The 12,658-nt window shown below is 30.2% G+C and overlaps 1 protein-coding gene across 1 annotated transcript in view; it reads right to left on the bottom strand.

Moving 5' to 3' along the window:
* LOC122498949 overlaps positions 1-11,789 on the bottom strand; it is a 79,743-nt gene extending 67,954 nt beyond the window's left edge. The window contains exon 1 of the mRNA XM_043606960.1: positions 11,384-11,789. The gene's annotated coding sequence lies outside the window, so the exon portion shown is untranslated. The remainder of the gene's footprint in view (positions 1-11,383) is intronic.
* Between the last annotated feature and the right edge of the window lie 869 nt (positions 11,790-12,658).

Here is a 12,658-nt window from a genome sequence, read left to right as displayed (position 1 = left end):
CAATTTAGTCATGGCTCTTAATTAAGATTTTAATTACGTGCCATGCAATTTGCGCTCTTCGGACCCGCGAATGATTCCACTTGTACGGATACATTAATTCACAGGCACGACCATGTGATATGCGTGTTCGAGGAGATACACTTGCAATAGCAGAAGTACCTCTGTATACACAATCATTTGTAAACCAATACAGGTCGTACCTTCCGCAAACTCTTGAATTTTAAATCAAAGCTATAGTGTTTTGCTTCCTTAACTTGGTACACACATATTTAGTACCATTCGCTTCCAAAAACAAAAGAAAGGCAAAAATAGTAAAGATTATCTTTGATCAAAATTAATTTAAAAAAATTACTCTTTTATTATTAATTATTGCTTCCTTATATAAAGATTGTTCTACTGCAAATTTTTAACCTCGTATTATTTATTATTATTATCATTCTTTTCTTGGTATTATTTATTGCTATAGTAAAAAAATTTAAAGTATAAACATTTTCAAAGAAATATTGGATTGTGTAATTTTATGCACAATATACTATAGGGTGGTTCTTATTTTGGGAATGTTTATAAATCTGCGGTTTCTATGTGGAAAGTTAATCAAGGTTCTAAAAAGAAATTTTCCTAAAAGTTTGAACAAAATCGAACAATATTAACACGTGCCTCTATGTAACTGAAATTTTAAATGGTAAATACGTGTAATTTTTAATGAAAATCACTTTATATTTTTCAAGCTTAGAAAAATTGACTAAAAATTCTCAAATATTTTTTCTACTCACAAGCTTGATAAATGTCTCTATCACAAGAGTAGTAATAGACAAGAGTTAAGTTTTAAGAATTATTGACCCTATTTTCAAAATGAACAGAATTTGTTCATATTCTGTAAATTAAAACATAATATTTGTAGGAACATACCTGTAAATTTTTATGAAGTTTCAGAACCTGGTTTAGAAATTATAAACATTAATATTAACATAGCTTTCAATGATAATCAGGAATAATTTCACGCTTTTTTATACACGGAGAAAAATGGATAGTTAAAAGTAGATAGTTAGAAAATATATAATCAAATTTATTATCTGTATAGTCAGAAATATTATCTTCCTGAAATATTATATATTCCCGTTTAGTATATCTAGATAATCAAATTTATTATCCTGGATAGTCAACTTGCCGAGCGCTTGCGCAGAAGTTTGATTACCGATCACGCGCAAGAAAAACGGCACTGCCTCAGCTGTCAAAATGATTCGCTTGCTATGGTAATTCCAATCCTGCAACCGCGTTTCTACATGGATTGACAAAATCTTTTCAATTCAGACAATTAAAAACATTTGTGGCAAATGTACGTTGTCATATTTTGTAAAAAGTGCCTGTGAACAGAGAAAAATTTGTTAGAAAGTGAATGTTTACCAATTACACGTCATTTAAACCGGTCAGTGCCGTATTTGTTGGGTGATAACTGTTGGTCGCACATTATCGAGAAATTTGAGAGACCATCGAACACCGTATTATTTGAAATTTAAATATTGTCAAGCTTTTTTATACTGAATTTCAGATATAATATTGCTTAAAAAATATTGTTAAAAAATATATAAAACTTACAATTAGCAACATAACCTTTAAACCTGTCAAAAGAATTTAAACATTTCAAGGGTATCGTTAAATTAATGTATTTTGTTCTTTAAAATTTTCAGATTTTCTATAAAAAATTGTTTATCTAGGCAAAATGTTCACTAATTTCTAAAAAAAATTAACTTTTATCATAAAATATTTCTTATTGATCAATTTAGATGTGTATGTAGGTATAAACACAGCAACTTGTGTTTATTATCTAAGATAGTCAAATGTGAACATCTTGGATAATGGCAATTAGTATGTAAGTTTGATTATCCCAAGATACTAAATTTGAGTATCTAGATGGTTGTCCTATAGTTGAGTATCCAAGATCATCACCCATGATTATCTAGATAATAAATTTGACTATACATTTTTCTCCGTGTACACTTTTATCAATTTTGACGAGAAAAATGAGCAGATTTATACAAAATTTTAGTATGTTATTTTTTGATCCCAAGTACCCAGTGGGAAGTAAATGATTGGTTCAATAATGGGCCATGCTTGGCGAACTCCGTTCCATTATTGGAACATTAATGGCAACCATCATTGGACCACCATTGGTTTTAGCTTGGGATGATCACGCTACTGCCAATGATCGGTAGCCAAGCATTGGGCCAATATTAGTTGCCAAGGAATTGCCAAGGAAACAAAATCGATTTTCAAAAACTTGATTTTTTATTGTCAGCCAACAAAAAACCAAGGTTTTGAAAATTGATTTTTTTAAATTATTAATTAAAATTTATTTTTTAAAAATAAATTTTTCAAAAATTTATTTTAAAAAATATATATTTTTTTAAATTAATAGAACATATTAATTTAATTTTTCACCTCTGGTAAAACAAAGATGAAAGACTGATAAAAATTCCCTCACCGTATCTCACAGTGGAGGGATAACTGTGAATGTCTTTGCGAGAGAGGAGCAGGTACTTATAGAGCCAATGTAACAGGTCACAAGCAAGAAGAAATCACTAGCATGCACTCTGGCGGCGCTTGTCGGAACTGCTTTCTGGCGCGCATGCATATCCTGACATTATCGACACAGCGATTGGCAACCAACGTTGCGCCACTTTCGACAAGCGCCGCCAGAGTGCATGCTAGTGATTTCTTCTCGCTTGTGACCTGTTACACTGGCTCTATAAGTACCTGCTCCTCTCTCGCAAATACATTAACAGTTATCCCTCCACTGTGAGATACGGTGAGGGAATTTTTATCAGTCTTTCATCTTTGTTTTACCAGTGGTGAAAAATTAAATTAATATATTCTATTAATTTAAAAAAATATATATTTTTTTTAAATAAATTTCTAAAAAATTTATTTTTAAAAAATAAATTTTAATTAATAATTAAATTTAAAAAAATAAATTTTCAAAACCTTGGTTTTTTGTTGGCTGCCAATAAAAAATTAAGCTTTTGAAAATCGATTTTGTTTCCTTGGCAATTCCTTGGCAACTAATATTGGCCCGATGCTTGGCTACCGATCATTGGCAGTAGCGTGATCATCCCAAGTTTAAACCATTGGTTGTCCAATGATGGTTGCCAATTGTTTTGCCAAGATTTGCCAAGAAAAAACCATTGGGCACCAAGCATGGCCCATTATTGAACCAATCGTTACCATTGGCAACTTCCCGTTGGGTAGAAATGTCCGAAGCTATGACGGAGTTAAACACCGACATGGTGCTGACTCAGTACCTCGCTCAGTACTAACCGTCGGTACTGACTATCGGAACCCGATCAGTACTGGGGAGTACACTGACTCCAAAACCGAATCAGTACTACGTCGGAGTTAAAAAAGTATTTAAATCAGTACTGGCATAACACTAAATCAGTACTGCGAAGGAGTTAAAAAACAAACAAAATTTGTTATAATGTCATTGTTAAGGCTTTGTAGAGAAAACAATAAAATTGACAATTAATAATTAACAATATTTATTTAGAACTTTCTTTTACACATATTTGAATGTCAATTGACTCGACAGGAGAGTTTTTAAAATGTATTATAAAAAAGCGCGATATAACTCATGGATTGATGTGTTTGAAACCATGGTCAATGCTATTCTGATTCATAGTACAAGCATTTATTCGACAAACCCATTCCTATGAGATTCGGCAACATCGGTCTTTTGATTTTTTTGCTTTTTGAAATATTTGGCAACAGAGCATTGGAAAAGTTTATTACTTAGGTAAAAACGGTTGTTACAGTAATATAATATCGTAGCGAGCAAATATCATTAATAGAAAATTTAAATTTTCTTTTTACTACAAATTTTACAAAAATTAGGTTCTCATACTCTTTTCAAAAACATAATTTTATGAATTATTAAAAATAAAACTAAGTTTATGGTTACTCTGTAACAGGTATTACACCGGCCACTATTAATAACAACATCGTTTGATTTATTAACTATTAAAATATTATCCAAGATTTTTAAAAACATTATATTTTAGTTTTCTCACATTTTTTTATTACAATATTTTGTGAAATTTTTTCTAATTAGGGGAGACTGGGGCGAAAAGTTAAATTGTGAAAACAGTTAAAATTCATTATCTTTCGAACGGAAATAGTTAGAGCATTGCAATTTTAATTATAGAAGGGTGCGGTGTTATTACCCTAAATAGATGTCCGGAGTTATGTGACATTCTGCTAATTTTTGTGATGTCCATATTTAAATTTTTTTTCACTCTACTTTTGAAAATTTTTTTGTAAAAGAAAATATCAACTTTTAAGTATATTTTTTGCATTTATTCTTACCGCGAATTTTTTTTCACTTCATTATTTGGGTCCCCTGAAGAGATACCTAAAGGTATTTGCTAAATAACTTTAGTCAGATTTTTTTATATCTGTTGTTAAAGCAAAAAGCGCACCCTGGGGCGAAAAGTTAAATGTATTTTTACATGTTATTAAATTTTTTTTTGCTTTTTTGGGTTTATTTGTTTAAAAATAATTTATTTGACATTAGGCAAGTACTCTGTCAAAAAACAAAACCGCTCACGTGAAATAAACCAAAAATTTTTTTTTTAAATCTCAATTTATTAACTTTATAACTATTCTAAAGCTTTTGTTAAGTAAACAAAGATCTTTTATTAACTAAATTACTTGTTTACGTATACTTTAACTTATCTACTACTTAACACCTATCAGAAAATAGTTTTAGTAGGCTAAAAATAGAATTTAACTTTTTGCCCCCCCCCAAAACAAAATGTTCAAAAAAGGACAAAACCTGTATTGTATGCGAAAATAGCAGAAACTTTTTTATTGAAAGTTGTAGGGCACAAGTTGCCCTACAATATGGATGTATAAATATTTGCATCTAAGCGGATTGTATTGTCTAAAAAAAATCATTTATGCAAAATTTAACTTTTTGCCCCACTCTCCCCTACAATATGATTAAGCATAATCAAAACAGAATAAAAGTAAAAACGAAAAGAGAACACCATAATATTGTTGTGTTTCTTAATATGCACAGAATTAAAAAGTAACTATCCTTTGCATAGAGTCTTTCTTGTGTGATTTTATAGGATTTAGAGATAGTATAGAGTTTTGTTTCAGACGTTTTTTTAAACCTTCTTCACCTATGCAAAATAAGAATTAAGTAAAAAACATATTTTGACAATTGTAATATATAACCAAACAATGTCAGCATAAACGAATAACCACACATAATATTCTGGTTTAAAATTGTTACTGCACACATCTGTATAATACTCATTAATTTTTTTCCACCTTTCATGGTAATGGCTCATTGCTTTTATCTGTCAGTATTTTTTGAGACTCAATGCAAATTTTTATATCACCCCAATTAGCACGCTGTATCACCTGAGTGTCAAGGCGATATCTATCGGGGATATTCCTGTGATACTGGAGAAGTGTTAAAATGTCCGCTTCTTGAATATCCCTGTGACATTCCTGCGATATTGAGAGGATATTGCTGTGACATCGAGGAGATACTGCTGCGATATTGAGGCGGGATATTGATATGATATTGAGGTGATATTTCACCGAATTTTCACTATAATTTGAACTTATAGCAAAAATTCTGTAAAATATTACCGCAATATCGCAGCAGTGTCTCCTCGATGCCACGACAATATCCCCTCGATATCACAGGAATGTCACGGGGATATTCAAAAAAGCGAACATTATGATAATTCCTCAGTATCACAGGAATATCCCCGATAGATATCGCAATGACACTCAGGTGATATAGTAATGCTACTTGGTACCACAACTGAGCATTGAGGAACACAACAATTATGGTGTTCTTTTTTCGTCTTTTCTTTTTGCTAGAATACTATTTTTTTAAAAATAAGTTATTTGGCAACCATGTAGAATAAACTTTAATTTTAAATCAGCCCAAGCATATAAAAACGTCGCAACGCAGCGACGCTATGCTTGAGGATATTTGACACCCCGATAACGTTAAATGTCTCATCATGAGAATGCCTTTAACTAAGAAATGCTTATGAAAATAGTTAGAAGGACAAAAGAAATTATTATTTCTTTTCTCCTTCTACTAAATAACAAATATAATAAATAGTTATTAACAATTGTACTGGCGCAATCAATGCTGTCTGCATCAAACCTTGCGGCAATATTACCTAAACAAATATTAAATATAAAAACATGTATTCTGAAAAGCATAAAGAAGGCGCAATGTTGCTGCCAAAATACGTAAATGAATCCAATCTATTAAATTCAAAATTTTATGTTAATAATTGAAAGTGTGAGCATAATTCTAAAATATTAAAACATCGACTAAGAATTACATTGAGAGATTGTACGTGTGTGTGGAGGGACGACGGCAATACACACAGTTGAGTTACTGCCGTATATAGGCACCAACACACTCGCTGACTTCCCCGGCTACAGCACCAATACTTTCACGGCCTCCATGCTGCAGCACCAATACAAGCACGCTATGCTTGCCTTTAACCGCTACCTTGTTGTGCATGGAACCTTCCTTTCCCCTCAGGGCCCATCAGCTGTAGAATACAGCATCAAAACAAACGCACGTGCGTTACAGCTGACTCAAAGCTACAAGGCTTGCATGCCTTATGCTATTTAAACCTATGCATCAAGATGCACATATAATGACTTAACAATAGTTAAACATTTTGTTGTAAACATTGTTGTTACAACAAAATACCGGAGGACATAAGGTTACATGTGTATACATGTGTGATCATGCAGATGAAATATATATATTAGTAACCTATAACATGTAGGTCAATAATATAATTACAATAAATAAATTATATGCACTGTTATAACTAAGATAAATAATAATTTTATCAACTAAACAATATAATTATTATTTAAATTCTAAGTTATTTCAAAAATAATGTCTCAAAAAGTATCATGTTGATAGACCGTTTCCGTTCTCACGGACCTACCGTGAGATCCAAAACGTCAGCAAAAATGCATAGACCAATGGGCTCATGACATACTCCTACTCTTTACTCTTACTTCTAAAATCTTTCCCCATTTTTGCACTAAAGGTAAGGGTTGGAGGCTTGTCGCGAATAATTAATCATTGCACTACGACTTCTCGCTTCTTCTCGAAGACACCTCTCCTGGGTCTAACCTGGAAAGTGTTTTGGGACAGAGAAAATTCGTGATTCGCCCATCCGCGACCCGGAACCCGAATTTTTCGTTGAAATTTAGGACAGACGTTAAATTTTTTAAATTCTCTGAGCCGGTGGAGTCCAGTGCGGGATGATTTTGGAATTGTTAATCTAATTAGTAGTTCTAGAATCTTCTTATTTGTATAACCGGCCGGTTGCATAGATATTGCCCGCGTCCGTCTCAAATATCGGTGGCCCACAAGTGTGATCAATACTCGTTAACAAACTATCGGTTGCATAGATATTGCCCGGACTAGTTTGGTAAAGAGTGGATCCGCAGTGAGTTTTTACACTATTGTGTGAGACGGCCGGTTGCATATAGATATTGCCCGCGTCCACTTGCCTACAGGTGCAATCTCACAACCTAAAGAAAATTGCGCCAATTTGACGTCGTGATTTTCTGTAAGAATAAAAACAAAGATAATTTTCGCCCGACGGAGGTTTTGTGATTCGAAAGAGGAGCAGCTCTGCAGGTAGTTTGTAAGTAAAAAAGTATCGTTTCAATATACACATTCTAACACACACACATTTTCTAATTGTAAAACACTATAACCATTCTTGTATTAAAAAAGGTATTTTACTATTAATAAATAAATCACGTATTCATGAAAATCAATTTCTTTACTTACCTAACTCAAACTAAAATTCAAAAGTTTTTTAATAATAGTGCATTTAACGCATCAGTAGGCAACTTTTAAAAGCAGGATAACGTCTCCACAAAATTAAACAGAATAATCAAACATTCTGGCAGCTTGGTGCCTCCCCAAATCAAGATAAAGGGCCATCTCAAAAGCCTAATTAATAAATTTATTTCTGGTTTGTAAGACTTTTAGTCTGTTTGGATGATGTTCACTCATATCGTAATTAGAAAAAATTTCACAAAATATTGTAATAAAAAAATGTGAGAAAACTAAAATAGTTCAGAATAATGAAGAAAAATATAAAAAATCGACAGAATACACGTGGAGTTCTATATACAAGGCTGCAGTGATTCCCGGCACCCGTATAGTACACTCAATAACATATATGCTGTCCTTCCGGTTTGGACAACTTTTTAAAAAGTGGTGTGCCTTCTATAAGAATTTTTTAAGTCTATGGCTTAAGTCTGTGGTTTAAGTCCATAGACTTAAAACATTCTTATAGAAGGCACACCACTTTTCAAAAAGTTGTCCAAACCGGAATATATGTTATTGAGTGTACTTGTAGGATTTAGCATTTAGAGACTCACGTATGCTTAGTGACTATAGTTCACGTAGTTCCCGCAAACGGCAACAGATGGCGCCTCTCGCGTCCTGCTTTGTTTTCTAACAGTTTATATGGAGTAACCGGTGTAACGGTGAAATTTCTTTTGAAAAATTTTGATTTATAATCTTTGTGTGAACATTACCTAAAGAAATGCCCTACAAGGGTCTTTCCTGTATTGCACCAAATTGCTGTTCAGGGTATTCCTCAGTGGAAAAACATGAGAAATTCCACATGTTTTCAGTCCCGGAAGGGAAAGAAACTGTCGAAAAATGGCAAAAAGCCTTTCCTCGAGAAAATTTTGTTGTTAAAAGTGGACAAGTTGTATGTGAAAAACATTTCTTTCCCGAGGATATCCTTTGGAAACGCGAGATAAAGGATTTACATGGAAACGTCATGGCAACGGTAAGTTTATATATATGTTTAAACTCTCTTTTCTACAAAATTTTTCGGATCTAGAATTTATGTCTTGTTTTTCCCTGTATCTACTATTTATTTACGTTATATATAAGTGAATTATTTTTGTTTCTAATTTTATTATTTTCTGTTAGTTATTATATTCACTGTTTAAATAACGCTCAGAGTACACATTAGGTCAATGTAACACCAGGGTGTTTACTATCTTCGTTCAATAAAATTCCCGGTTTTCTCCCGGCCTTTGTCTTAATTTTCCCCGTCTTTTTTTCTCATCAAATTTAAATTTATTTGATTTCTAACATAAATAAATCTACAAATGGCTCCCAAAGTTTTTAATAAAGTTTTTATGAATAATTAAAATCTTTTGACAAGTTTTTAAAATTTTTTTGAAAATGTTTTTTTTAAACATTTTAATTAAAAAGTTGAAAAATAATTAAACTAAACAAAGAATTTTTTCAATTTTTACATTCTCATCAAAAATGAGAAAGTCTTGGATTTGTGCGATTTTGAGCAATCTCCAATTTTGGTATATCTTTACGTTTCATGACCCCCTGATTCCAAAAAAATGGTTTTTAGAGAAGTGTCTGTCTGTCTGTAGAAAATTATGATTCGACTTGCAATTTATGGTGCTTTTTTAGTTTATTAAAATGAAGCCTAAGTTTGTTGGACAGCTCATTTCGTCAAAAAACTACAAAAATACAAAACTTTTAAATTTTCAAAATTTTGTATTTTTTACAATTTTCAAAAAAATATTTTTTTCTAAATTTTTTCTTAAATTTTGAGCGAAAACAAACAACTTTTTTTTAGACACTTTTTTGTATAACAAAAAACAAAAAAGTTATGAACTTTTTTGAAATTTTCAAATATTCAAAATTTTGTATTTTTGAAAATTTTCAAAAAAATATTTTTTTTTATTGTTTTCGTTAAATTTTGAACAAAATCAAGCAACTTTTCCTTAAGACACTTTTTTGTACAACAAAAAACAAAAAAGTTATGAATTTTTTTTTCCAAAAAAGTGCAAAAAATTGAGATTTATAGTGAGTGAAGCATTAGCCAAAACATTAAAAAAACATTAAAAACATGTCAAAACTTTAATTTTCTTTTTCAGATGACAAATTTAGGTAAATATACAAGATTAGGAATGAAAAAGAACTCAAAATATGCCAAAATTTTGCTTTTTTTAAATTTTTTCGTAAAATTTACTTTTTACATTCTCATCAAAAATGAGAAAGTCTTGGATTTGTGCGATTTTGAGCAATCTCTAATTTTGGTAAATCTTTACGTTTCATGACCCCCTGATTTCAAAAAAATGGTTTTTAGAGAAGTGTCTGTCTGTCTGTCTGTAGAAAATTTTGTCTCGACGATAACTCGAATAAATTTTAATGAATCGACTTGCAATTTGGGGTGCTTTTTTAGTCCATTAAAATGAAGCCTGAGTTCGTTGGACAGCTCCTTTCGTTAAAAAACTACAAAAATACAAAAATTTTAAATTTTCAAAATTTTGTATTTTTTACAATTTTCAAAAAAATATTTTTTTCTAAATTTTTTCTTAAATTTTGAGCGAAAACAAACAACTTTTTTTTAGACACTTTTTTGTATAACAAAAAACAAAAAAGTTATGAATTTTTTTGAAATTTTCAAAATTTTGTATTTTTGAAAATCTTCAAAAAATATTTTTTTTATTTTTTTCGTTAAATTTTAAACAAAATCAAGCAACTTTTCCTTAAGGCACTTTTTTGTACAACAAAAAACAAAAAAAAATTAACTATGAATCAAAACATCCTTTTTCTCAAAAAATTGCCATAGTATCCAATCTTGTCGATAGGGCAATAAAACTTTCAAATAAAAAATTCCATAAGAAAAACATTGAATTTGTCGAAAAAATATTAATTAATAATAATTATCCCATCGAATTTATTAATAAGCACATTAAGAAACGCATGTGTTCTATTGAGTCAAATTCACAATGTAACAAAAGTAATTCGGTTTACAAAATGTTACCGAAATTTTTCTTGCCTTATGTTCCCAATCTTTATGAAAAAACTTCATCTTTCCTAAATAAGTACAGTATTCTAACTATCCCAACCAATAATAAGAACATGAATCATAACTTGGTAATTAAAGGAAAAGATATAAGTAAAAAATCTGAAATCACAAACTCGGTATATAAAATAGGATGCAAAAACTGTTCTGCATCTTATGTTGGACAGACGAAAAGAATGGTGGGTGTTCGTATTAATGAGCACAAAATTTCAAAATCAAATGTTGTTGCTGAACATATCAATTCACTTGGTCATGATTTTGATTGGGATGGATTTTTAGTACTAGATAAAGAAGGTTCATTTAAAAAACGCTTAATTTCTGAAATGATCCACATTAACTTACAAAAAAATTCAATTAATAAAAAAGATGACACATTAAAACTTAGTAGTTATTATACTCATTTTCTTAATGAAAAGAAGGATTTATAATCAGCTGTCTTTTCAGTTTACCTTGACATTTCTCTTTCTTAGTTTTGTTTATCGATGGGGCATTGACCCTGAAAAATTGTACATCGTTCACTCGTACTTGTCTGTATATTTGTTTAGTGTCATATTGTAATCGTAGCGACAAAGATGTACCTATCTTAATTTATAATTTTAATTTTTCTAATTTTCTTTTTTTCGGTAAATATTTTATTTTTAATTTTTTATTGTTAATCAAAAAATTGTAAAAAATTGTAAAAAATCTTTTTTTAATATTTTGTTTTTATAATAAATTATAGTTCTGAAGAGGACAGCTGTGCTGCCGAAACGTAATAAGAATTGAATTTCTTTTATTTTTATTTTCCTTGACTCGGAGTGATCGTTAATTTTCACTATTTATTAAAATACGACTGAGTGATAGAATCATCTCTACTCTTAAAAAAACAAAAAAGTTATGAATTTTTTTTCCAAAAAAGTGCAAAAAATTGAGATTTATAGTGAGTGAAGCATTAGCCAAAACATTAAAAAAACATTAAAAACATGTCAAAACTTTAATTTTCTTTTTCAGATGACAAATTTAGGTAAATATACAAGATTAGGAACAAAAAAGAACTCAAAATATGCCAAAATTTTGCTTTTTTTTAATTTTTTCGTAAAATTTGCTTTTTACATTCTCATCAAAAATGAGAAAGTCTTGGATTTGTGCGATTTTAAGCAATCTCTAATTTTGATAAATCTTTACGTTTCATGACCCCCTGATTCCAAAAAAATGGTTTTTAGAGAAGTGTCTGTCTGTCTGTCTTTAGAAAATTTTGTCTCGACGATAACTCGAATAAATTTTAATAAATCGACTTGCAATTTGGGGTGCTTTTTTAGTCCATTAAGATGAAGCCTGAGTTTGTTGGACAGCTCATTTCGTCAAAAAACTACAAAAATACAAAACTTTTAAATTTTCAAAATTTTGTATTTTTTACAATTTTCAAAAAAATATTTTGTTCCAATTTTTTCCTTAAATTTTGAGCAAAAACAAACAACTTTTCCTTTAGATACTTTTTTGTATAACAAAAAACAAAAAAGTTATGAATTTTTTTGAAATTTTCAAATTTTCAAAATTTTGTATTTTTGAAAATTTTCAAAAAATATTTTTTTTTTATTTTTTTCGTTAAATTTTGAACAAAATCAAGCAACTTTTCCTTAAGATACTTTTTTGTACAACAAAAAACAAAAAAGTTATGAATTTTTTTTTCCAAAAATGTGCAAAAAATTGAGATTTATAGTGAGTTAAGCATTAGCCAAAACATT

This window comes from Leptopilina heterotoma, unplaced genomic scaffold (assembly GCF_015476425.1).
Source record: "Leptopilina heterotoma isolate Lh14 unplaced genomic scaffold, ASM1547642v1 Lhet_162, whole genome shotgun sequence".
In the NCBI taxonomy this organism is placed as follows: Eukaryota; Metazoa; Arthropoda; class Insecta; order Hymenoptera; family Figitidae; genus Leptopilina; species Leptopilina heterotoma.
The sequence above is the reverse complement of the archived record's forward strand: the minus strand, read 5'-3'. Positions and strand labels throughout refer to the sequence as shown.